This window comes from Callithrix jacchus, chromosome 13 (assembly GCF_049354715.1).
Source record: "Callithrix jacchus isolate 240 chromosome 13, calJac240_pri, whole genome shotgun sequence".
NCBI lineage: Eukaryota > Metazoa > Chordata > Mammalia > Primates > Cebidae > Callithrix > Callithrix jacchus.
The window spans coordinates 51944629-51971356 of NC_133514.1; the positions used below are offsets into that span (position 1 = coordinate 51944629).

Here is a 26728-nt window from a genome sequence, read left to right on the forward strand (position 1 = left end):
GACCAGCTGCACTCCACTTGGTCCTCAATCTAACAGACTTCAGTTGCTTGCCACCCACAAATCATTAAAACAAGGCAGTATCATATTCACATAGTAACTACGGGCACCCTGGGCTGTTGATATCCAAAGCCTGCCTCTCTCTCGCTCCCCCTGCTTGTTCATCTGTTCCCAAGTGCGCTCCTGTGTGGCCCTGCATGGTGTGCAGTGTCCTCCCGCAGGGCTGTGAGTAGATGTGGATAATAAGATGCTTCCCATTTGATCTGCTCAGTGTTGTGTGTTATGGGTTCAACCATCTCATTCTGTTTAGGGCAGCAGATCCCTTCCTCTAATGAGGTGACTAAGAGGTGATCATAGCACTATAAAGTCACAGTAATCAAGTCAGTTTGCTATCGGTGAAAGAATAAGAAAGTTCAGACATAGATTCACACGTACATGTGTGCCCATTTGATTTGCAATAGAAATACAAACACAATTCTGTAGAGAAAGAACACACTTTTCAACAATAGTTTTTTTTCTTTTCCTTTCTTTTTATTTTTCCTCACAGAGTGCAGGCTGGAGTGCAGTGGTGTGATATCAGCTCACTGTAACCTCTGACTCCCTGGTTCAAGTGATTCTCCTGCCTCAGTACCCCAAGTAGCTGGGAATAGAGGCATACGCCACCATGCCCAACTAATTTTTGTATTTTTAGTAGAGATGGGGTTTCACTATGTTGGCCAGGTTGGTTCCCGTCTCCTGACCTCGTGATCCTCCTGCCTCAGCCTCCCAAAGTGCGGGGATTACAGGTGTGAGCCACTGTGCCTGGTCAATAGTGTTTTTTTCATATTAAAAAAGGAACTGAAATTCTTAATTTGCTCTGTATACAAAATTAATTAACTCAAAGCAAATCATGAACCTAAATGAAAAGACTGAAACCATAAAACTCTTGCAAAAAAAAAAAAAAAAAAAAGGAGAAAATGTTTGTAATCTTGGGTTAGGGCAGGGCAAAGTTATCTTAAATACAACATCAAAATCATGACTCAAAGGAGAAAAAATTGATAAATTACACTTCATCGAAATGAAGAACTTCTGCTCTTCAAAATGCAGTATTAATACAATAAAAAGGCAAGCCACAAATTGGAATAAAATGTTTATAAATTATGTGTCTGATTAAGGACTTGTATCAAGTATTTATAAAGAACTCTCAAGACTCAATACTAAGAAAACATCTCATTTTTTTTTAATGGGCAAAAATTTTGAATAGACACTTTACCAATGAAGATATGCAGATGAATAAACACAAGAAAAGCTGTTTAACATCGCAGTCATTAGGGAAGTGCAAGTCAAATGCAGAAGGAAGGAAGGAAGGGAGGGAGGGAGGGAGAAAGGGAGGGAAGGAAGGAAGGAAGGAAGGGAGGGAGAGAGATAAACCAAGAAAGAAAGAAAGAAAAAAAAAGAAGCCATTCCAAGTGCTGAGGAAAAATGGAGATGTACAACACGTAGAATTCAGATACATTTCTGGTGGGAATGTAAAATTATATAGACATTTTGAAATATAATATTTCAATATATTATAAATTTGACCATATAGTTACTCTTTAGCCCAGGAATCCCACTGGTTGATAATTCCTCTGGTGAAGTGAAGATTTGTGTTTACACAAAAATTTTAAGCAAATATAAAGCAGCTTTATTCATAATTGCCCCAACTGGAAACAACTTCAGTGTCTTTCAGCTGGTGAATGGATAAACAAACTTGGTCCCTGGATGGACAACATAAATCAACAATAAAAAGTAGCAAACTATGGATACATGCAAGAGCATCTCAATTCAGTATTGTGCTCAGTGAATGCAGACAGAATCAGAATGCTACATACTATATGATTACATTACAATCATTAGTGAAACTCTAAGGAAGGAAAGTGCATCAGTGCTCACCATGGGGTGGAGGATCAGGGGAGTGGCTGGCTACAATGACCATGCAGAGCTTGGTGGGCTGATGGAACTTTACATTTTAACAGTAGTGGTAGTTAAATGACTATATGGATTTGTAAAAAATTGAGAAATTATACATGCAAAAATTTTTATCTGTGTAACTTATCATCTAATAAGAAAAACATGTTTAAAAAAAAAGTCAGTGACCATAGTGGTAACACACTGGAATTTTCCCCTCACTCTTTGTTTTGGGACTCTACTGAAGAGTAGAGATCAGAGCAATAGATTCTGGTCTGTCTCTAGCAATAAACAGCCACAGATTCTCAAGATCATGATTACTTCCCCAAGAGGTATTGTGGAGGCCAAATTAGATAATGCTTCTGAAACAGTTTCACAATGTAAGAAGCCTTATACTTGACAAAGTACAGTTATAATTATGGATGATATTTGGCAGTGATGAATTCTCCACAGCATTTTCCTGTTTTATATCTCATAATCATTTATTAATTTGGCAAATATTACTTAAATATTTTGGCACACTGGTGTGCTAGCTCCAGGGAATGATAGATAAACAAGCTACAGTCCACTGCCCTTGGGGTGTTCAGCATCAAAGGTGAGAGGTAGGCTTATTAACAAATCATGTAGTAACAGATGATGAAACTGTTAGAGAGATAAATATGAGATAAAAAGAAGTGGTCCCCAAAAGAATGATTAAAGGACTCCTCCAGTGGTGGGCCTTGGAAAGTAATCCAAGAACTTGGAAAGTGTTGGATATCATTTATAGGATTTTTAAATTTAGCCTGTAAGTAGAAGAGTCACTGAATATTTTAAGCAGTGGTAGCAACACAACAGATGATGTTTTAGAAACATTTATCTAGCAACAGTGTGGATTTTTGTGCACATACATATGAAAGTGTGGGCATCTATGTGTGTGATAAAGTATTTGGGCATTGAAGGCAGAAAGACAGGTCAGGGACTTGTCAAAGTTAAATAAAATATGTAGAGATGAATCCCTAAACTTAGTCCTTAAATTTCATTTGGGATACAAGAATTGCAATTTGAGAAATAGACACAGACCAGATGGTCTTTGGTATGTCTGAGAAACAAAAAGAAGGTTTTATAAAAAGGAAAATATCATGTGTTGTCTTGTGAGAAAGTTCATTGTATTAGTAAAGTTTTGGAAAGTTGGAAAGCTCTGATTGGTCAGTGACAGCAGTGGGTAAAATTAGTCATAGAATTGCAGCAGGTGCTTTCAGCAAATATTAGATAAAACTGGTTTCAGGTTACCGCGGGTAGTTTCAGGAGCTGGACTTGCAGAGAATTACATTTTGGGAGCAACAGTGCCCCGACTGTTTTTACCCCGGGCTTCTCACCTGTTTCAGTTGGGTGTACCAAGAACAACCCAATTTGTGTGATTGACTTTCACAGACTGGGTGAAAAACGATGAGAATCCAAACTAAGGCAATTGCAGAGGGGATTTCGAAAAAGAGACTGCTTCGAGACATATTTTGGAAGTAAAATCAACAAGACTTATTGTCAAATTCCATGTTGAGGAAAGAGAGAGAGAAGCCAACTCAGTGAATGGAGATACCATTCAAACAGTGTAAGGCCCATATGAAGAAGCTCAGATTTGGTACAGAAGAGGGAAGGGGAGGCAGGGAAGGGAAAATGTTTGACAGGTTTGTGTTTGAAATCCTGAGATCAATGTACATGTACATGGATTGATGGCTCAGCAAAGACATCTTAGAGATGCCAAGTTGGGTATTATCAGAATAGTGGAAACAGCTAAAGCCACATTTACAATAACCTACTTTTCTTGTTCTGTAGTTGAAAGAAATAACCAAAGACGTGAGCAATATTCACCTGGTGATCAGAGATCACAAGTGAAATGACAAAGTATCATGCATTAGTTTTTGCGAGTGTAGATTTATTCACTCCTTGTCTTCCATTCTGTCCTTCAAGCATGTGTTTTGTTGTGTTTTTACATCTGCTTCTTCCACTAGATTGTGAACTATTTCAGAGAGGCTTATTTCTTTCTTGCCTTCAGCTTTAAGCATGGTGCTTGGCACATAGCAGACACCCAAGTTTTTAAGCGATGTGATGACTGGTGATTATCTATTGATTTTCCCTTAGTCTCATTATATAGAGCACACTAATTTGCAAATGAAGTAAAGTGGACTTATCTATACTAACCCCTTGGCTGGAGTTAAACTATTTATTTTCGGTATTAACCCTCATTAAAATATATAGGGTAATGCCCACATTTTAGAAACCTTTAACAAATGTAAATCAAGTTCAACCCCTGGTTCATTCATTTTTTGAAAGTAATACTTGTTTTTCTTTGTTTTCGTAAGATTTCAAACAAACCATCATTACTGCCCCAATATTAGTCATCCAATATTTTTTTGGTGAAGTGTTTGAAATGTATTGCTGTCTCTCAAGGACACTATTGGAAGGCCTTCTGAGCCTGAGGAGGCTGCCTTCTGATTATTGATCTTGTTATCAGTGACAGTCATTGTGGAGGATGTAAGTCGAGAAACAGAAGACACATCACTGTGACCACAACTGTGTGTCAGTCTCCTGAATGATTTTCCTCCTGTTTTGAAGTATGTGATAATGCCTTCTAAGTGGGACTGGGAAAAAAAACACCTTTTCTCTGCATTTCCCTTAGATACTCTGCATAAGCTGGCCTTGTTGGTAGTATGAATACAATAATTTTATAACCAATTGTGACTAGTGGCACAACTAATTCGATGCATTTCTGAGATTGTTTATCCAGAATAGAAAAGTGTAGTGCAGGGCTGCTGTGTGGACCCGGGGGCCAGAATGGCTGACTTTTACTCCAATCTTACCTTTGCTTGTAGACAGAGAGTGGGAATCCAGGTTCTTGGAGCTCTCCTGTCACCCCTGGGCTAAAGAACAAAGCCCTTGGAAGATCCCTAGGAAGAATGTTGAGAAGTGTGCTCTCTTTAGTCCAATCTTTTTTTTAAAGCATTATTTGAGCATGTTCAGGTTGCTTTAATGTAATTGGTTTGATTTTTCTTGTTTTTGTAGGGTGTGTTGCATTGATTATGTGAAGGGCAAATGTACATAGACGCATCACTCATATCCTGCATTAGTATTGATTTAGACTGCTGCAAACTGGCAGGAAATGAGAAAAAAATGTTTCCTACTTCTCTGTCATAAGCCAATTAAAAAATTCAAAGTGTATACAATTACTTCCTCTGAAATTTTATCTCAAAATAGATATGACTACAATTTCCACAAACGACCATCTCTGTATGATGAATACTCAGAGTTCTAATATTCAGCCTTTTTTTAAGGACTTTTGACCTTGCATTGAGATAGACACATTTCATCTATTATTTTGGAGCAGAGAAAACATCCTTTCATAAAAGCAACTTATTTACAAAAGGCTGGCTGTATAAACAGACCGTAACACCCTCACATATATTTTCATGAAAGTCGAGGTGTGCATCTGTATGTATCTATACAAAACACACCATTTAATTTATTTGCATATTTGTAATCTTTTATAAAGTCAACCTAAGGTCAAATTCTCCATCATAAGTGTGAGTTAACAGAGAGGATCATATCTTTGTAAAACATTATTATGAAATTATATGGCATTTTGGAAAAAAAAATCAACTGTGGTTTTGTATCTGCTTCCGAACATTTCCCCCTTTGCAAGCTTAAATTTGCACGTGGTACCCCACGTCACTAGAGCAAGTATTTCTGGTCTCTCCCCAAGTGATTTCTATTATGTCCTAACCTCACTAGCGAACACACTCACAGACTCTCAACACTCATTCTAATCAAGAAGCAAGAAAACAAAATGCATCAATCTTAAAATATCATCAGTGCAACAAATTAAGCACTAGGTCAGATTTCATTAGGGTTAGTTGGCATTTGCTGGTAGTGAAAGATTGCACTAATCCAAAAAAATGCAATACGAGAAATTTTTTGGAACACGTATCCTCTAGTAAGTATTCTAAGTTTACAAAATTAATTTTATCTCATAAAGAAGCTTTGATAAATAAAGAGCTAGTGGTCAGAATATATACTTCAATCATGTATACATGAGTATAGTTACAATAATTTTAATATAATATTGTCTTGACTCATCCACATATATTTAAATTTTTATTATATATTGAAATTATGTTTAAGATATGCAGATTAGCAATAAAACTAAACAATTTCCTATGTTTTAGAAATCTTGGTGTGCTCCTCCACATACTTGAGACAATTCCCATTTAATGTGATAATTGATACATTTAAACTTGTCTGTCATCCACTATTTTTTCTGTTTGTACTATCTGTTCTTTTCTGTCTTTTTTCTTTTCTTATCTTCTTTTGTAATGTGTATTTTAAAAATTCATTTTAATCTTATTTGTGTCATTATTTTAGTGGTTTTCTTTGGATTTATATAATTCACCATTAACTTATCACAGTCTGCCTTCATGTAGTGTTAAACCACTTCATTTATGAACTTTGCAATAGTATAATACTAGCATTTCTCCTGTCTCAGCCTTTATGCTATGAATGACATGTTTTACTTACATAATATAAAGTCCATAATACATTGTTATATATTTGCTTAAACATTCATTTTTCAAAGAGATTTACTTAATGCATAAAATATCCTATCTGCTTACCCATGTAGTGACCATTTCTAGAGTTTGTCATGTCTTTTGTACCCCAGCATTTTCATTTGACATTATTTCCTTCCATCTGAAGGACTTTCTTTTTTGACAGTGAACTTTCTTTTTTGAGAGCAATTTTTTGAGAAATTCTGCTAGTAAAGTATTTTAGCTTTCTTCTATCAAAAGTAATCTCTGGCCTTCACTTTTCATTGATGTTTTCATTGGCACATCTTTGCCTATCTTTTTCCTTGCAACCTCTTTATTTCCCCTTCATTCCTGAAACATAATTTTAAATGACACAAAATTTACAATGAACAGCACTATACTTGAAAAATATTGTGTCATTTTTTTTCTGGCCTCTATTGTTTTAGGTGAGATATCCATTCTATTTTTAAATGGTGTTCCCTTAGAAGTAAGGCCTCATATCTCTTGGGCTGCTTTCAGTTTCTTTTCTTCCCAGAAGATTGTTTGTTCTGAAATATATTTTATTTATTTATTTCAGTTTATTTTCTGCTTTTTTGTTCAGGTTAGGTAAATTTTACAGAATTTTTTTCCCTCCAAGTTCACCATATCAATTTTATCGTCTATCATCTCTTTCCATTCTACTGTTACAACTTTTTAATGTGTTATAAGATTTTATTTTATTTATTTATTTATTTATTGAGACAGAGTTTTGCTCTTGTTACCCAGGCTGGAGTGCAATGGTGCGATCTCGGCTCACCGCAACCTCCACCTCCTGGGTTCAGGCAATTCTCCTGCCTCAGCCTCCTGAGTAGCTGGGATTACAGGCATGCGCCACCATGGCCAGCTAATTTTTTTGTATTTTTAGTAGAGACGGGGTTTTACCATGTTGACCAGGATGATCTCGATCTCCTGACCTCGTGATCCACTGCCTCGGCCTCCCAAAGTGCTGGGATTACAGGTGTGAGCCACCGCGCCAGGCCTAAGATTTTAGATTGGTAACTTTTTATTTCATAAGTTCCATTTAGTTGTTTATGATAACTTCTATTTTGCATTAAAATTTTTTTTGTTTTAAGATAATTCATAATTCATGGTTGAAGTATGTTTATGATTTCTGCTTTAAAATCCTTGCCAGATAATTCCAACATCTGACTTATCTTCGGGTTAGTGTCTGTTAGTGCCCTTTTCTTACTCAAGTTATAGTTTTCCTGCTTCTAGGTAGGATGAGTGATTTTTAATTGCATCATGGATGTTTTGGTATTGTATTATGATATTCTAGATACTATTTAATCTTATTTTAAACCAAGTAGTTCCCTTATTGAGGTGTAATAAAAGGGCCAAGTTAGTATCTATGTTCAGCTTTCCACTGAGCTCTGCCAGCACCAACCCAACAGAGTGGAGCTCATTCACAGTGCCTCATTGCAGATGGGTGAGGTGTGATGACACTGCCTTAGTGACTACTGAGCACTGTCTCTCACCATCTTACTGCTTTCAAATGGGGATGTAATCTCAGCTCCTTGCTGAATTCTGCTAACACCAGGGAGAGAAGAAGTGGAGGCTTGACTCACATTGATTTGTTGCTGCAGGGTGGGGGTAGAATCAAATTTTCCCAGTGGTCATCCCTTTTATTTTTTAAAGATATTTTTGTAGGGTATAAAAATTATAAATTGACAGATATTTTATTTTTCTCCTAGTATTCAAAAAATGTTGCTCCGCTGTCCTCTCACTTCATTGATTCTGATAAAAAAAAAATCTGCTACCATTCCTATCTTTGTTTCTCTACCTGCAACATGACTTTTATCTCTGGCTACTGTTAAGATTTTCTATTTTTCATTGATTTTGAACATTTAAATTATGATATGCCATAGGGTGTTTTTCTTTATCTTTCTTGTTCCTGGAGTTCACTGAGCTTCTTGGATCTACACATTTATGGTTTTCATCAAATTTGGAAAATGGCCATTATTTTGGGGTCCAATTTCATGTATACTGTGTCACTTAAAGTCACCTATACTTCAGTAATACTCTTTATTTTTATTTATTGTTTTTCCTGTGTTTCATTTTGGTTAGTTTCTGATGCTATATCCTCACATTCACTAATCTTTTCTTTTGCAATGTCTAATCTGCTGTTAATATCCATTCAGTGTGTTTTTAATTTCTGACATTATAGTTTTTATCTCATGAAGTTCAATTTTTCCTTTTAATGTCATCTCTATATCTACTTAACTCTTTGAAAACATGGAATGAAATTATAATAACTTTTTATTTTCTTGCCTTCTAATTTGAACACCTTTGGCAGTTCTGGGAAGATTTTGATTGATTTTGCTGCTAATTATGGGTCATATTTTCTGCTTCTTTATATATCTGGCAACTTTTTATTGGCTACCTAGCTTGTAAATTTTACCTTGTTGAATGCTAGACATTTTTATATTCCTATACATGTTTTTAAGCTCAGTTCGGGAATGAGGGTAAGTTATTTGGAAACGCTTTGATCTCTTACGGGTGTTTTGGTTAAACATTTGTTAGGCAGGGCCAGAGCAATATCCAATCTATGGGCAATTTTTCCCTACTACTGAGGCAGGACCCTTTTTATTATTCTATGCAATGCTGGCTGTTAGGAGTAGACAGTATTTCTCTGTGAGAAAGGTGGGTACTGTTCTCTCTTGAGGAATAGAGGGTTTTTCTGAGAGTTTCACCCAGGTGCAGTGGCTCACATTTGTAATCCTAGCACTTTTGGAGGCTGAGAGATGGGAGGATACCCTGAGCACAGGAGTTCAAGGCTGCTGTGAGCTATGATTGTGCCACTGCACTCCAGCCTGAATGTCAGAGAGATCTTGTCTCTAAAAAATACCAACTAAAAATCATAGTACTTCTTCCTCAGATTCAGGTAGTTTCCTCACATGCATGTACTGGTCACTACTAGGCTGAATGCACAGATCTCTGAGGCCCTTCTTCTGTGCTGCTGTCTACTCTCTAGAACTCTTCCCTGTGAACTGTAGCATTCTTGACCTCCCTGGATTCTCAGTTCTGTCTCTTCTACTGAGGGAGTCCCCTGAGCTCTGCCTGGTTTCCTCTTCCTTCCCTGCACTGCATGTGGACATTATCTCATGGCAGAAATCTGGGAGCTTCAGTTAGCTTTGCTTCACTGACCCCCTCAGGAACCACTGTCTTTTGTTGCCTGAAATTCAGTGTCTTGAAAATACTTGTTTTATAAATTTGTGTTTGATATGTATTTATTTGTTTCATTTTTGGTTGTCTCTGGTAGGAGAATAAATTGGAATTCTATAACCCATCTTGGCTGGAAGTGGGCACTCTCTCATCAATTTCAAGATATTATTTTACTCACTCTTACCTTTAATGTTGTGTTCTGGCTAATTTTCTTCCTTTTTAGGCAATCTGCTTTTTCTGTCAGGCTGATTTTAAGATATTTTCTTTGTCTTTGGTGTTCTTTACTTCCACTAAGATATATATACATACAATAATATATATACATATATATATATATATATCTGTCACTAAGATATATCTATATATGTCACTAAGATTATATATATATATCTGTGTCAATTTCTTTGTATTCATTCTTATTTGTCTTACAATAGGCTGTCATAATACATTTCAAGAATTGATGTTTTCATCAATCTGAAAAAAATTGGTACACATTATCTCACAGAACATTGTTTCTTTCCTGTTCTTTTTATTCTTAGTTTTTTTGTGTATGTGTTTTTGAGACGAAGTTTCACTGTTGTTACCAGGCTGGAGTGCAATGGTGCAATCTCGGCTCACTGTAACCTCCACTCCTGGGTTCAGGCAATTCTTCTGCCTCAGCCTCCTGAGTAGCTGGGATTACAGGCACGCACCACCATGCCCAGCTAATTTTTTGTCCTTTTAGTAGAGATGGGGTTTCACCATGTTGACCAGGACGGTCTTGATCTCTTGACCTCGTGATCCACCCGCCTCGGCCTCCCAAAGTGCTGGGTTTTCTTACTTTTTGTAAAAACTCTGATGAGGGTGGAACTCTAATCATCCTTCATGTTGCATTTTGGATAATTTCTTTTGAGCTTTCATTTCCCGATTCCCTATTCACTTGTGTTCAAACTGATGATTAACTCATCCACTGAGTATTTGTTTTAAATATTTATGTTTTTATTTCTTATTTTATTTTTTTTTTACTTTAAAAGATTCTCTTGTCATTGTATTAGTCTTTCTTCATGCTGCTGATAAAGACATTCCCAAGACTAGGTAATTTACAAAAGAAAAAGGTTTATTGAACTTACAGTTCCACATGGCTGGGGAGGCCTCATGATCATGGTGGAAGACAAGGAGGGACAAGTCACATCTTACATAGATGGCAGCCGGCAAAGAGAGACTTATGCAGAGAAACTCCCATTTTTAAAACCATCAGATTTCATGAGACCCATTCACTATCACAAGAACAGCATGAGAAAGACCCAGCCCCAAGAGTCAATCATCTCCCACTGGGTCTTTCCCACAACTCATGGGAATTATGGGAGGTACAAGATGAGATTTGGGTGGGGACAGAGCCAAACCATATCAATCATTTTGGTCTTTTGCTTCCTATTTACATTTTCAACCTTCATTTTTGTTTATTTAAATACATTAAACAAATTTATTTTATATTCTGACTCTAATAATTCCAATAACCCTTAGCTGTTACTTTTGTTTTCCAATTATGTTGCTTTGGGTTCTTGAATGTTTTCCTTCTGTTACGTTCATCTTATTCTTGAAAAATTTGTCTTAGAGAAATACACAGAGGCTAAGAATTAAAATATATTCCTTTTAAAAGAATGTGTTTGCTTCTACTAGGCAATTGAGGGACTCTACCAACCTTATAGCACTTTAAAATAAATTCTCATATAGAATCTTTTTAGATCACATAGGATGTGTGAATTTGTGTTGAGTTCATTTCCAGTTAAAATTTATACTAAATGAACAATCATTTAGGGTACCAACTTTATTATGCAGATGTCTTCATTTTACTGCCTACTTGGGGTGTAACCAGGGACTGATAATCATCTCAAAGTGTTGTGTATTATTATCTAATATTATAAGGGAAAGGGAAGAGGCTTCTAGAGTGCAAGCCTGCTATTAACTTATTTTTTGACCTCTAAGAATTCTGTACTTTCTCTAAGGATTCCTACTTTCAGTCACTGATGCATTTAAATGTCTAAAAAATGTTAACCCTAGAATTTTTTTTATTTTTTAGTTGAGATAATTGTATAGGGTATTTAGTTGGCCATACTGACAAAAATAGAAGTGCCTTATGATTAGATATTTAAATTTTGAGACATATTTTCAAATCAGTACCTCTGCCAAAGTTTTTATTTTTTATTTTACTTTAAGTTCTGGGGTACATGTGCAGAAAGTGCAGGTTTGTTACATAGGTCAACATGTGCCATGGTAGTTTGCTGCACCTGTCAACCCATCATCCAGGTTTTAAGCCCCGCATGCATTAGCTACTTGTCCTAATGCTCTCCCTCCCCTTTCCCCACACCCCCTGACAGGCCCCAGTGTAAGTTAAACCCAGACAAATTTGGTCACATACAATTGTTAAGTTATTTTTAGTAAATACCAAAAATCCTTGCTATTTAGAAAAAATGTAGAGCCATATATATGCTCTCTATAACCTTGCTACTGTACTGAGTAACCATGAAAACATATCTCACACTGAATTCTCTTTTTTTTTGAGACAGAATATCGATCTGTCAAAGGGCTGAAGTGCAGTGGCACAATCTTGGCTCACTGCAACCTCCGCCTCCCAGATTCAAGTGGTTCTCCTGCCTTAGCCTCCAGAGTAGCTGAGACTACAGGCGTGCACCACTATGGCCAGCTAATTTTTGTATTTTTAGTAGAGATGGGGTTTCACCATGTTGGCCATATGGTCTTGATTTCTTGACCTTGTGATCTGCCTGCCTCAGCCTCCCAAAGTTCTGAGATTACAGGCCTGAGCCACCTTGCCTGGCTTGCATTCTTTTAGACATGCGAACATTATCTGCAGGCACAAAAGCAGTAATGCATTCTGACCTATATTTTTCATAAAGTCCTGTTCCTAGTCCTAGAAAGAACTACAAGGATACTTTATGTAACATGTTCACTGGAGGCCGGGCACGGTGGCTCAAGCCTGTAATCCCAGCACTTTGGGAGGCTGAGGCGGGTGGATCACGAAGTCAAGAGATCGAGACCATCCTGGTCAACATGGTGAAACCCCGTCTGTACTAAAAATGCAAAAAATTAGCTGGACACGGTGGCACGTGCCTGTAATCCCAGCTACTCAGGAGGCTGAGGCAGGAGAATTGCCTGAACCCAGGAGGTAGAGGTCGCGGTGAGCCGAGATCGTGCCATTGCACTCCAGCCTGGGTAACAAGAGTGAAACTCCATCTAAAAAAAAAAAAAAAAAAAACATGTTCACTGGAGGAAAACATTAAGATAGTCTACAAGTAAGATTTGGTTATGTTGTTGCTGGCATTCATGTAGCACTGATCCTATGGAATCAGTAGCTAGACCCAGCACCCTTACAGAATCACTTTACCCAACTAAAAGGTGCCACTCTGTTAGGGTGAAGGAGAAGAGCTCATTAGATTTTTTTTAACCTATTCATGCCAGGGCTTTACAAGGTACTTACAAATCCATGCATCTTGAATATCAGCAATCACCAATGAACATTCACTTTAACATTTATTTTAATAAATAACAAATTTGTGTGCTAATCAGAACTAAAGATGGCCGAAGCCTCCTCTGGAGTGTAGATTTTGTAGGTAAGGCTGGCTAACCACTCTCTGGAGTTTGTTTTTGATGAGGAGAAACTCACTGTCCCTAGAGTATAGATAATAATGAACTAACACAGTCATGTCACACTGCTTCTGCTGAAGTATTTTTTTCCATTTTATTTTGCTTTATGCTGTGGGATATATGAACAGAATGTACAGGTTTGTTACATAGGTATACATGTGCCACAGTGGTTTGCTGCACCGATCAACCCATCATTTGGTTACAAGCCCCACATGCATTAACTGTCTGTGCGAATGCTCTCCCTCCTCCAGCTCTCCACCCCTTGACAGGCCCCAGTGTGTGATGTTCCCCTCCCTATGTCCATGTGTTCTCATTGTTCAGCTCCATTTATGAGTGAAAACATGAGGTATTTGCTTTTCTGTTCTTGTTTTAGTTTGCTAAGGATGATGGTTTCCAGCTTCATCTGTGTCCCTGCAAATGACATGAATTCATTCTTTTTTATGGCTGCATAGTATTTCATGGTGTATATGTGCCACATTTTCTTTATCCAGTCTATCATTGATGGGCATTTGTGTTGGTTCCAAGTCTTTGCTAGTGTAAATAGTGCTGCAGTAAACATACATGTGCATGTGTCTTTATAGTAGAATGATTTGTAATCCTTTGGGTATATACCCAGTAAGAGGATTGCTGGGTCAAATGGTATTTCTGGTCTAGATCCGTGAGGAATCACCACAATGTCTTCCACAATGGTTGAACTAGCAAACTACAGGCTTCCCACAAGGATACATTTTCTATTAGACAGGTACCACTTTCGTAGCAGACAATGTAAACTTTTTGCATCCTCATTGTCAGTTCCAGCTATTCTATTGGCATATATCTATAAGCTAAACAATGGCTCAGAATTAAAATTTGGTACAACCTAAAATATAAGATTTATGAAAACTCCTGCTTTTTAAAGAATTGTTTCCTGAAACCATGCTAAGAATGTTAACTTACTTTTGAAGTATGAATAATTGTCACCTAGTTATCTCCTTTATGTTAAAGGAATGTGCTTTTTGAAAAGTTGTCTTCATTGTTCAACATAAATTAATTTATGAAACCCATTGAATATTCTGTTTTTTTCTGGCCATTAAGAATCTTTCAATATATTTATAGTCGTCTATTAGAACAACATATTTTATTCACGACAGGTAAAGACTAAATAATTAACTTTCAGTATTTTTCTGGAATTGTTCAAAGCTAATTAAAACTGCAAGCTAAAAATATTAAATCTTTGCTGACTTCCTAAGGAGGCCTCTTAAGAAGACTAATTTATGAGCCTTTCCTTCCTCCATCTAGCTCTGGATTTTTGGCGGAAGTCAGTGCTTAAAATAGGTGTTTGCTTGTGGTCAGACCTTGCTGCTATTAATACCTATTAGATGCCTAATATATTAACTTTTATTTAGTACTTTATATTTCTGTAGCACTTATCTCTTTGCAAAGTACTTTTCACACGATTCTTTCAAGTTTTGCAAAGAAACATACGAAGTCAGTCTTAGTAACCCCATCAAACAGATGAGAAGTCTGAGACCGAGGGCCTCAATCCCAGTTAGTTCTGGGGACTGAATTGAGATTTAACCATATGTCTTCTGATTCCAACTGTTACTCCACAGTGCCTTACCTCCCAGTGTGGTGAGTTAGAGTGGAACTGAATTTAAATTGAGATCTTTACATGCCATATCAGATGCTAAATTATTTGCACATTAGAGGCAAAACCTACCTTCTATGTACATGACTTATTTGAAAGTCGCCTGCATAATCTCTTGCTAAAAGCCATTTCTCTCACCTCTACTGCATTGTCTGAACCCCACCATGTGTGTCACAACTGGTTGAATTAAAGCAGTTTTTTAAAGGATCACTTTAATGTGACAATTTATCATTTTCCTAGATAACCACAAGCCCAGGCAAAGGCTATGAGAATGTAGAGCGTAACTCAACAAAATGTCAGGGAAGAAGGTGTGAAAAAGGCTCCTGGCACATCCTGGATTGCTCAAAAGAGATTAGAAGTGGCACTGGGGGATTATCTGGGAGATGAAGCATTAGGGAAATGAGAGAAATGAGGAAAAAAAATCCAATTTTGTGGAAATTCAGCTTGACTCTTTAAGATAGGGTCTGTTTTTCGACTGCTTTCACCTGTTACATGGAGCCCAAAGACATCATAATGAACCAGCTCTGTACGTAGGGGAAATGACATATAGATGCTTAGGCAAATCTGTGAGAATTCCCAATAATCTGTCAAATCCCAGCCACGGGATGAACATGGACCTCATCCTTCCTGTATGAAACTCACTACCAGTATTGTGGGCCTGGGATATGTGAGATGTCACATGCAGAAGCTACTCCAAAGGACATATCTTCAAAGTGTTTAGGATGCCTTAGTTAAGATGCCAGACTCAAAATCAAAAAGATTTCATGAAACCGTCTTATGGTTGCTATGAAAGAACTCTGAAATTTTTCATAAACCCATGGGAGGTCACTCTTCATTCATTTGCATAGTAGTTCCTGGCATTATTGGCTCCACTGAACTATTGCAAGGACCCGTGTTTAATTTTGTGCCATCTCCTGGCCATTACATGTAATTTTCTAGTAAATAGTTTACTCTTCATAAACTAAATAGTCATTTCTCTTGATGACAGTAAGCTGGATAGTCTATTGTAGAAGTTGTCGTTGTGGAAGAACCAGAGTAGATAAAAATAAAAATCCTAAACAAGCTTAAAAACTGCCCAGATCTCTAGGGCTGTAAAGAAAGAAGTCATGAGGGAATACCCAAGGAGGGAGTCGGTAGCTAAAGGGCTCTAGCACTACACCCTGAGCCTGGTTTCACGCAGGATTCCTGCCAGACCAGCTGCACACTGGTAGGAGCACTTGTTGGTTTGTCTGCATGGTTCCACAAAACAGAACCCCGCAAAATTTGGCTTTCAGTATTTTGCTTTTCTGATCTCTAGCAAAGTTATATTGCACTGGGGCTACGTTTCTGATTGCCTGTCCCTCAGTGATGACATATGACTATTTCCTTCCTACATTCAAGCACTGGAATTCTAGCCCCAGGTCTTTTAGTTTTGGCAGAGCTCTTTCAGCTTAGCTTCCAGGCCCTTAACTTCCCCCAGCCAGAAAAATTAGCCAACTAGCACATCAGCATAAATGAAGGGACAGGGGTAGGCAAGATTGTGCATCGGTAGTGCTGCACCAAGGACTTGTCACAGCCTGGTTGTTGCAAAGCCTCCACTCTATGGTTTCCTAATACTTTCTTTCTTTTTTCTTAAAAAAAAAAAAAAATCGGAGTATGTTAAAAGGCAATCTCAATGAGGCCAGACTCCAGGAGACATTCCAAGACAAGCTCCACCTTTATAAATCCAATGAAGGTTTATGAGCTGTAAAGTTTGCATTACTTTTTATTAAAAAAAAAAAAAAATTGAGACAGTGCAATTTCAGAACTCAGATGCTAAAAGTATGCTGACCAGAAAGTAAGGCAAGACCCCAAGGAGAGGTATTCATGCTTTGAGAAAGAAAACATCACATTTAGTTCTAGAAACTGTTCGGAAGGCAGATGCAAGCTCACAGCTCTAATAGATCTCCACAAACAATTGCTTCTCTTGCACTGAAAAGTCATTGAAATTTTGGTTCCTATACCAAGACTTCCAGAGATATTTCCAAAGATATCAACCAGTAACGCTGTGTAGAAAGAGTGTTTTGAGAATGCCATTTTAAATGAATTACTTCCCATTATGGCCCACTACCAAATCTTTCTTCCAAAGTCATAAGAAAAATAACAGTACTGAAACTTGGAGTGTCCTTCCAAGTAACTGTGGGTTCAAGAAAGCCACACGTGAGGAAGATGATATTACTTCAGCCGCTGGCAGGGCGTTTTTGCTGGCAAGGCAGGAGCAGGAGCCATAGTCCTGTTGCAGATGAGAGAAGGCGCAGTCAACAATAGTGCATGCTCGGCCCACTGGTGGCAGAATTAAGAGTCTTGGCACTTCAGCAGTGGTCCTGGTTGCTCTTAGTGAACAAAGTTTGCCTTACTAGAAGCCAAGATTTGTTCACGGTTCTAATCCAGCCAGTTTCTTTTATGCACACTAAAATCTCTTTTTCATAAAATCTTAGGTTCTGAAGACTCGAAAGAGCACTGTGCCCCATTCCTTCCACCTCTGCACTGAATTTTACCTACCATACCTGAAGCAGAGTCTTTTCTCAAACAATACAGAGTTGTCATCCAATTCTGTTAGGCAGCTCTTCTTTAAAGGGAACAAAATCTACCTCTGTTGTTGTTTTCATCCCCAACTCCTAATTCTGCCCTCTAAGTAGCTCTCAGCTGCCTAACTCTTCTTCTGGATAGGAGCACTGAAAATCTGAGTGCAGTTACCTTCCTCTTTGCTCATTACTATGAAACAATTCAGGCTTCTTCCAGGAGATTAAATAAAATGAGTTCGTATTTGTAAAGCCTTAGAATAGTACCCAAGGTGAAATTGTCCTACGGGGTCAGGTCTGAAGAGAAGCGAGGAGCAAGGCATCCGTGGAGAACATTTTCTGAGGGTCTCCTACAGCATTCTTTCCTTAAGAAGAAAACCTGGAATTCGACCATGATATGCTCCTCAGATGCAAAACATGGCATTTTAAAAATGATAACAGTTATCTATATAATTTGATGGAATTAGGTAAGGACCAAAACAGAAACAGTTTGATCAGAGAAACAACCCTGTAGCATAGTGGTTAGAGCACAGACATCGCAGCCAGATGGCCTGCATGGGAATCCTGGTGTTTCTGCTTAATGATTGTGTGATCCTGGGCAAGTCAGTTAACCTCTGGGTGGCCTCATTCCCCACATCTGTAAAGTAGATATAGTAATAGTCCTTGTCTTATGTAGTAGACATGAGGATTAAATAAAATGAGTTCGTATTTGTAAAGCCTTAGAATAGTACCCAAGGTGAAATTGTCCTAAGGGGTCAGGTCTGAAGAGAAGCGAGGAGCAAGGCATTAAATTAAACCCTTTGTTCCAGGTGCTGTGGCTTAGGTGCTCTTGGCTATACCCAGTGAGCCTAACACACACACACACACACACACACACACACACATTACTGACAATTCATAACCCTCCTCTTTTTAAATTTTCATACAACTCAAGTTACTGACTTGAGATCAGCCAGAATTCCTTAGCTTATCAACAAATACTCTCTGTAATTTAAAAATAGGAACAAAAATGGGTTTTCTACCTGACTTGGGGTGGGACTGGGATCGCAGAAGCTACTTTTCATACTTTTCCACTGAAATGCACACTCCCCAAGAGCCACAGGAGTGTGATTGCGCACCAGGGGCTGCAGGACCTGAGCCCAGTCATTGACCTGCTTCTGCTCCTGGCGAGGACCCTGCAGAGAGGGACTTAACCTCATTCCTGTATGTGAAGGCCTCACAATGCCTACCTTTCCTCACCTATGTACTGGGAAAATCACAGTAGTCACTACTTCCATAGCCTTTAGAACATGACAGGCTTTCAATTAATACTCAATTGTTAGTTGAAACACTTCAGTGGAATCTCATTGGTGGCATACACCAGCTAATAAATTTAGAAATATTTTAATAGGCTGAAATTGTTTCCAACATTGAAAAGTAGCAGCATCACACCATCCATTCACCTGAATTACCAGCTGTATTAGTCTGTTCTCATGCTGCTAATAAAGACATACCCTGGACTGAGTAATTTATAACAGAAAGAGGTGTAATTGACTCACAGTCCCACATGGCTGGGGAGGCCCCACAATAATGGCAGAAAGCAACAGAGAAGCAAGACATATATTACATGGCCACAGGCAAGACAGCGCTTGTGCAGGGGAACTCCCTTTTATAAAACCATCAGATCTCATGAGACTTACTCATTACCATGAGAACGGTGTGGGAGAAATCACCCCAGTATTTCAGTTGTCTCCACCTGGCCCAGACCTTGATTATTACAATTCAAGGTAAGATTTGGGTGTGGACATAGCCAAACCATATGACCGCCCTCTCATTCAAATCCATGAAAAGATTCTTTCCATGACATGTCTACCTGGCACCCAGTGATTGTATGCAGGGTGCCTCCAATCCAAACACTTGCTCTTAAGTTCCTCCAGCAAGTGTATGGATGGATATAGAGGAGATACAATCCCATCATCCCAAATCAATGGAAAATGGGATATCTGATACTGTGTATTTCCACGGTGGTAGTGGGGCTCGGTGTAGCATGCAGCACAGTCACTTTCATAAGGGACACATAATAAACTCTCTGTTAAAAGGCAAATAACAACAGGTTAAGAAACATATTGCAAAATAAATGAAACATTATTATTACTCCTATATGTAATCTTAGAAATGAAAACGGAATTACTCCAATAGAAAAATGAAGAAAAGAAAAAAATAGGAAATTGAAAGGAATTTTAAGTGGTCAATGTAATGTAAAAGTTTAGGTCAATTATCAGTAGGATAAAGCAATGTAAGTTAAGGAAAACACTAGATATCTTTTTTTTCAGCCTATAAAATTGGTAAATATGTGAAAAGTTAATTGTCCACTCTGATCTCCAACCTTGTAACCTTGTACCTGATTACAGATTTTTGGCCATTCTTCCCTTTTTTCCAAGGAGTTCCTATATGGGCTAATAGGTTTCTTTGTCTCCAGGGTACTCACCCTCCTGTTGGCTTGGCCTGAAATGTCTTTCCACCTCTCAGCTTGTCATGCCTAAATGCCCCTTCCCTAAGTCCCTTCTCAACTTAGAGTGTTCTCTCCTTTCCTTTCCTTTCTTTTCTTTTTTTTTTTTTTTTTTTATAACCTTTTTTTTAGAGATGGGGTCTGGCTCTGTTGCCCAGGCTGGAATGCAGTGATACAATCATAGCTCACTGCAGCCTCAACCTCCTCAGCTCAAGTGATTCTCCTGCCTCAGCCTCCTGAGTAGCTGGGATGACAGGCTTGCACCACCACACCAGACTAATTTGTAAAATTATTTTGTAAAGATGGGATCTCCCTGTGTTGCCCAAGCTGGTCTTGAACTCCTGGGCTCAAGTGATTTTCCTGCCTCTGTCTCCCAAAGTGCTGGGATTATAGGCTTGAGCCACCACACCTGGCTTCTCCTTTTCTGCAATTTTCAATCATGCCACTTCTTGTCTTTATTGCATCTCTTCTGCTCTGGATTTAATTGGAGAAGGGCAGGGCCATGGGTGATGTGCTCATCCCCATAAACACAGTGACTGATATGCTGCTTACATTATGGGAGCTACTTGATACATATTTTCCAAGCAGGTGGAGAACTTCTGGCTATGTGATGATGTGAGTTTTGTTTTGTTTTTGAGTCAGGGTCTTCCTCTGTCTCTAAGGCTGGAATGCAGTGGTGCAGTCATGGCTCACTGCAGGCTTGACTTCCCAGGCTTAACTGATCCTTCCACCTTAGCCTCCCCATTAGCTGGGACCACAGGCATACACCACCATACCTTGCTAATTTCCATATTTTTTGTAAAGATGGGGTCTTGTATGTTGCCCAGGCTGGATGTGAAGTTATTAAGTCTCTCAAAAAGTGTTCTGCTTATAATATGTTTAGTCATATGATAGTGTTGTTTTATAGGAAAAAATGCTCAAATACCACCAATTTTATAAGGTTCAACTTATAACCTAATACAATTTTCAGAAGACATTTCTAGTCATAAGTATAAAAAGTAATAAGCAAGGCCATTCTTTCACTATGTCTTGATCTAAAGATATATCCATATCTAAGGCTGTATAAAGAGGCAGCTGTAATCACAGTGTTATTCGTTATTAAAACAACCAAAAAGACGGACACAGACTGTGCCCAATTCAGATGAACTAGCTAAATAAATAAAGGGACATTCATGCATTGAAATGGTTGGTGGCCATTACACATGTGTTTTTTAAGAATATGGGTTGCCCTGAAATAATTTTATTACATGAAGTTAAGTCTGTTACGTTGCAGTCTGTGAGCTCTCTCTCTTTCTCTCTCTCTCTCACACACACACACACACACACAGAAAGAGAGGGAGAGAGAACAGAAAGAAGCCCTGAAGGAAATGTACCAACATATTAACAGTGGTTAATTTCTGTATGGTGGGATTACTCATGATTAAGTGAATATACATTACTTGTGTAATTAGGAAAAATCCTTTGAAAGTATTAAAATTTAGATGCCATTAAAATTATAAGTAGATATATATTTAGATAGCTGGATGACAGATAAATAGAGAAGAAGGAGACTAGGAAGGATTATAATTCAATTGAGATCTACACCTCAGACCCTACCAAATCATGAGTGACTGGCACCTAATACAGTTGTATATCAGAGTTCTTAATTTTATAATTGCAGTCTAGAATAGTAAGTATAAAATTCTACCATTTAAAATAAGCTATTCTTTATTTATTTTAAACTAAAAAGTCTTAGAAAAATCATGAATAGCATTCTATGTCATACCATGGTGCTTTTAGACAAACAATAGGAGGCTACTTATGGAGACATCAAAGACCTCTTTCTCTGAATTTAAGACACGTTTGCCTTTAAAATAGAATTTCAAAAAAAATTATCTTTAATAACTGCCTATGTATTTGTTTTTGACAAGATGTTTTAATTATTTTACTATCTTCAAAGGATAGAGAGAAACTCGTAAACCAAAAAGTATCTGAAATATGTCTCAATCAATTTAGAGGTTTATTTTTTTCAGGGTTAAGGATCAGGACCCATGACACAGCCTCAGGAGGTCCTGAGAACATGTGCCCAAACTGGTTGGGTTACAGCTTGATTTTATAGATTTTAGGGAACAGAAATTACATGTAAAGACATAAAGTAATATATATAAGGTGTACATTGGCCAGCCCAGAAAGGTGGAATGTCCAGGTCATAGGTGGATTTAAAGATTTCCTGATTGGCAATTGGTTGAAAGGGTTAAACTCTGCCTAAAGAATTGAAATCAGCTTTAGTTAAGGTAAGAGAGTGGGGGTTGTGGAAGCCAAGTTCTTGTCATGTAGATGAAGTCTCCAGGTAGCAGGCTTCAGAGACAATAGATGCTAATGCCTTTTATGGGATCTTAAAGTATGTCAGACTCTTCAAAGAGGCCTACTAAGGGAAGGAGATTCTCTACAGAATGCAAATTTCCCCTCAAGAGACAGCTTTGCAGAGCCATTTCAAGATATGTCAAAGAAATATATTTTGAGGTAAAATACGTAGATTTACTTCACGGCCTGCTATCTGTCAAGTGATGCTATACCAAAGTTAGGTTGGAGTTTGGCATCTTATTGCCACAAAAAGCCTGTTCTGTCAGTCTTAAGATCTCTGTTTTAATGTTAGTGCTATTCAGTGGTGCCTGAACTCCAAAGGAAGGAAGGTATAATGAGGCATGTAGGACCCCACCTTCCTGTTGTTGTACTGGTAGGAGCATAGAAAGTCAACACCAAGACAAAAGTATGCCAAATTGCAGGATCTTTATTGCTGGTGGCCACAGAGAACTCGTGTCTCTCCAACCTGTGGCCCCGAAAGGAGGGTGTCAAGACCTTTTATACCCGTAAAACCACCTTGGGAGTGAGGGTGAGGGGCAGGGGTGGGGGTGAGGGGCTTCAGACGTTCTGAGGGCTAGTGGATTCTGTAAATCACATCCTGGGTGGAGATGAGGGTGAGGGGCTCCACATTCCGACATTCCGAGGGCCAGGGGACTTGACATTCTGATTGTTACTTAAGTGGTTCACAAAAGTCAAGATTATCATTTGTTTACACATTGTCTGGGTAGGGTGGAAATCGCAGACCTTAATTACTTATTACAAGTCGCAGGGGCCAAGATGGGGTGGGTTTGGACTGCTTGCCTGTCACGTAAGGGTTACAGAGAGCAGTTTCAAGAGAAAGCCGAGGTGTGGTTGGGGTATGCAGTTTTATGGGGCTTTTACCATGTCACACCGTCATGGCCCGAACTGTTTTTTTAGGTTTCTTTGGGTCTCCTGGGCAGAGAGGGGCTCCATGCAGTCTTTTTGGGACCTTAGAATTTTATTTTTGATTTATAGCATCATAAAGGAGGATCAAGAAATAATAGCATCTCTCCCACCACTCTACTTTTATAAACCCAAGATCTTCCTCAGGTCAAGCACATACATTCGAACATTCCGTCCATCTGCTCTATTGTATCAAACTCCATTAAACACTGTCAAAAAGGGTTTTTCAAAAAATTATGGGAGAGCATAGCAGGATAGCAGCATCTGTCCTGAGGGCTAGCAGCAAATGAGGCCTAAGAGGTTTGTAGAGCCTTTTCCTCTCACAGTCTTGCCAATAACTCTTCCCAGCCCCTCAAAGGCTGTAGATGTGATTCTCTATCTACTTTTTTGAAATAGTCTCAGCATGCAACTTTTGAAATGCAAAATTTTTGTTTACAGTAAGCAATTGGCAGGGGCATTTTATTCAAACATTCCAATCTTACTTAAAGTTACAGGAAAGCATGTCTGAATCTGATCAAAATAATTCACAGTTTCTTTGCTCTGGTCTGGAATCTGTACCATTCTGAATTGCTTCACACATGCAGCACCATAACACCTTCATATTATCTGTGCACATTTGCAGCTCACTCACACCCTTTTCTTCTAATTTCTTTTATTGGGTTCTCCATTTCAGAAGGACAGTGAGTTGAGATGCTCCAGCTCATCACATAAACAAGAGTGTTTTCTGTGGCTCTAATTTATATTGCAGCTGTGGGTAATGCTGTGAGTGTTTACATAAAGACTGATGCATGGATACCTTTTCAACAGCAGCTGGGAGACTACAGTCAGCCAAAACCTCAGCAAAGTACTGTAAATCTTTTTGAGTCAGCACTGAGACAAACCAAAAAATCTTTTTTCTCTCTTCCCGTTAATGCATTTGAATTAAACCATTAAACAGGGATGAAGGTAATTGCTGTAAAAGTTTTGCACAAATAGGACAGGGGAGTGTTTGACTTTGGACACAGTGAGTAGACTTGTATTACGCTGCACCTTTCATCCCAAATGCTTCACGTGCTAGTTCCAAATGTTTCTCTTCTTTGAATTACTGCCTGGGAAGAGATGATTTGGCCAGTAAAACAGGGGAGAAATGGATGCTCCGAGGAAGATGGCCACAAATCTCTTTAGGTTACTAATAAATAAAAGGAACTTTTGGCTATTTTAATTTGGATCCAGAAAAATCCAAATTTAATATGTACCTGTGGAACAGGATGTGATGGCATGAAGGCCTGGAACCTGAATGGCTACATCATTTGTTCCACATTTATGACATTTATTAGTTTACAACAAATCTTTTGTCTTTATTTTGTTCATAACATTTATGTGCCAGGCACTGTTTAAGAACTGGACATTAAAAAAGATAAAATAAAACTCTGGCTCCCTCCCCTCAAAAGTGAAGTGCAGGGTGCTTGGTGGAACAGGGAAATCGCAATACAATACAAAGAATCAAGCATGCCTGTCAGCGAGAGATCTAAGCTGGCAAACGAGTTCACTGAGTATCCAGCAGCCCCTCTCTGCTTGGAACAGCTGTGTCTCTGTTTTGCCTTTGATAAGACTTCTGCCTGTTTGACAGGCTTGATGAAACGTTTCTTAGATTACAGTGGACTCTGGAATTAGAGTCCATGGAGCCTCCTTTGATTTGAAGGCTTCTGGTTTTCCCTACTAGTCCCCCTTTCCTTTTCTGTAGTATGGAAACTGATACTTACTCAAAGCTAGAGACTTCAACCTTTCTTTCATAATGGCGTGTGTGAGCCTCCACATATTGCTTCTGTGTGAGATCATAGCTACAATGCTGCCTTATGAATGGGGCATCACTACACCAATGTATGGTATTGTTATTATTAAGGAAGGGTGTACTTATGAAATTTTGAATCTTCCTTAGACTAAATACATTAATCCATGTCTAAGTTCTTTGGGCTTTGGTCTCCTGCCCTCTTTCTTTCTACACATTTTATTCCCCTAAAAATGTAGTTTTTATATCTCCAATTTGACCTAAAGCGAATAGAGTATAAAATAAAATAAAGTGAGCCTGTTATAGTTATCAACTCCAGAAAAGCTTACAAGTTGTAGACAGCGCTAGTCTGGCTTGCTTTGAGCTGGACTACTGGAAAACCACAAAAAGAGAGGAAAATTCTGTAGTTTGTCTAAGAATGCTTCATCTTTCATTTCAGGTACAATTAAATACCTCAAATTTGAAAAACACTATATATATATATATATATATATATATATACATACTTTTAAAAAGTATGATATTTGCTGCATTCTTTAAATGTATATTGATGGCTTTTCAACTGGTTCAAATTTGAAACTCAAGGATTCTACTCTGTGCCAAGAGATTAGTCAGACATTCTTTTGTGTGAATGTAATGTTCACAATATTTATCAGTAAAGAGCATGAATCTGAAGAAAAGGTTTGGCTGTCACAGAGCTGTTACATCAGCCCCTCTCTGATGGCCTGGGGGAGCCAAGGCCTCCCCCACCCTGCAGCCTGTCTTCTTTAAACAGAGCTGGAAACTGCACCCCTCGAGGTAGCCCATCTAACCCATTTCAAGTTTCTGTGCGTAAATCAGAATCCCCTTGGAAGGCTTTGTTGACCTAAGACCTGGAGCTTCCAAAAGAGTCACCTTTAAAAAATAAAAATTAAAAAAATAGAGAAAACCAAAGCAAAACCCTGACCTCTGAGAGATTTGAACGATAAATCAGATAAGAATACTTGGAAAAGCGGCTGCCAGTCTCCGAAGAGAACAGAGGATGCGAAGCAAAGACATCCCGGAAGTGTGCAGCTCATCCGCTCCTCCTGCCCGTGACCCAGGTCACAAACGCAGGGGTCCTTCTTGGTCCTTGTGGCCACTAAGTGAAACAAAGCCAGGAGTAAGACATTTGTATTCTTTCTTTCACAGAAGGAGATGGGGGAGATGGCGTGGCAGGAAGTGTCTGTTTCACTGTTAGACTGCATAGTTACTTGGACACATATGATAAAACCTCAGGAAATGAGGCCGGGCGCGGTGGCTCAAGCCTGTAATCCCAGCACTTTGGGAGGCCGAGGCGGGTGGATCACGAGGTCAAGAGATTGAGACCATCCTGGTCAACACGGTGAAACCCTGTCTCTACTACAAATGCAAAAAATTAGCTGGGCGTGGTGGCGCATGCCTGTAATCCCAGCTACTCAGGAGGCTGAGGCAGGAGAATTGCCTGAACCCAGGAGGCTGAGGTTGCGGTGAGCCGAGATCGCGCCATTGCACTCCAGCCTGGGTAACAAGAGCTAAACAACAAAAAAAAAACCTCAGGAAGTTGACTAATTCAAAAAGGTGTTCAGTTTAATTATGTTTCCTACTCAAGCGACAGCATTTTAAGTCCCTGCTGTTGAGAAGCTTTCTATTATGCCTTGTCTTCTTGCTCCAGTAAGAACACCTCAGAGTCATGGGGGCTGCTCATCTTGGCAGGCT

General features: G+C 38.6%; 1 protein-coding gene across 6 annotated transcripts in view; it reads left to right on the forward strand.

Annotated features, from left to right (window-relative positions):
* PIEZO2 (piezo type mechanosensitive ion channel component 2) overlaps positions 1-26728 on the forward strand; it is a 493339-nt gene that overhangs the window by 202066 nt on the left and 264545 nt on the right. The window lies entirely within an intron of this gene.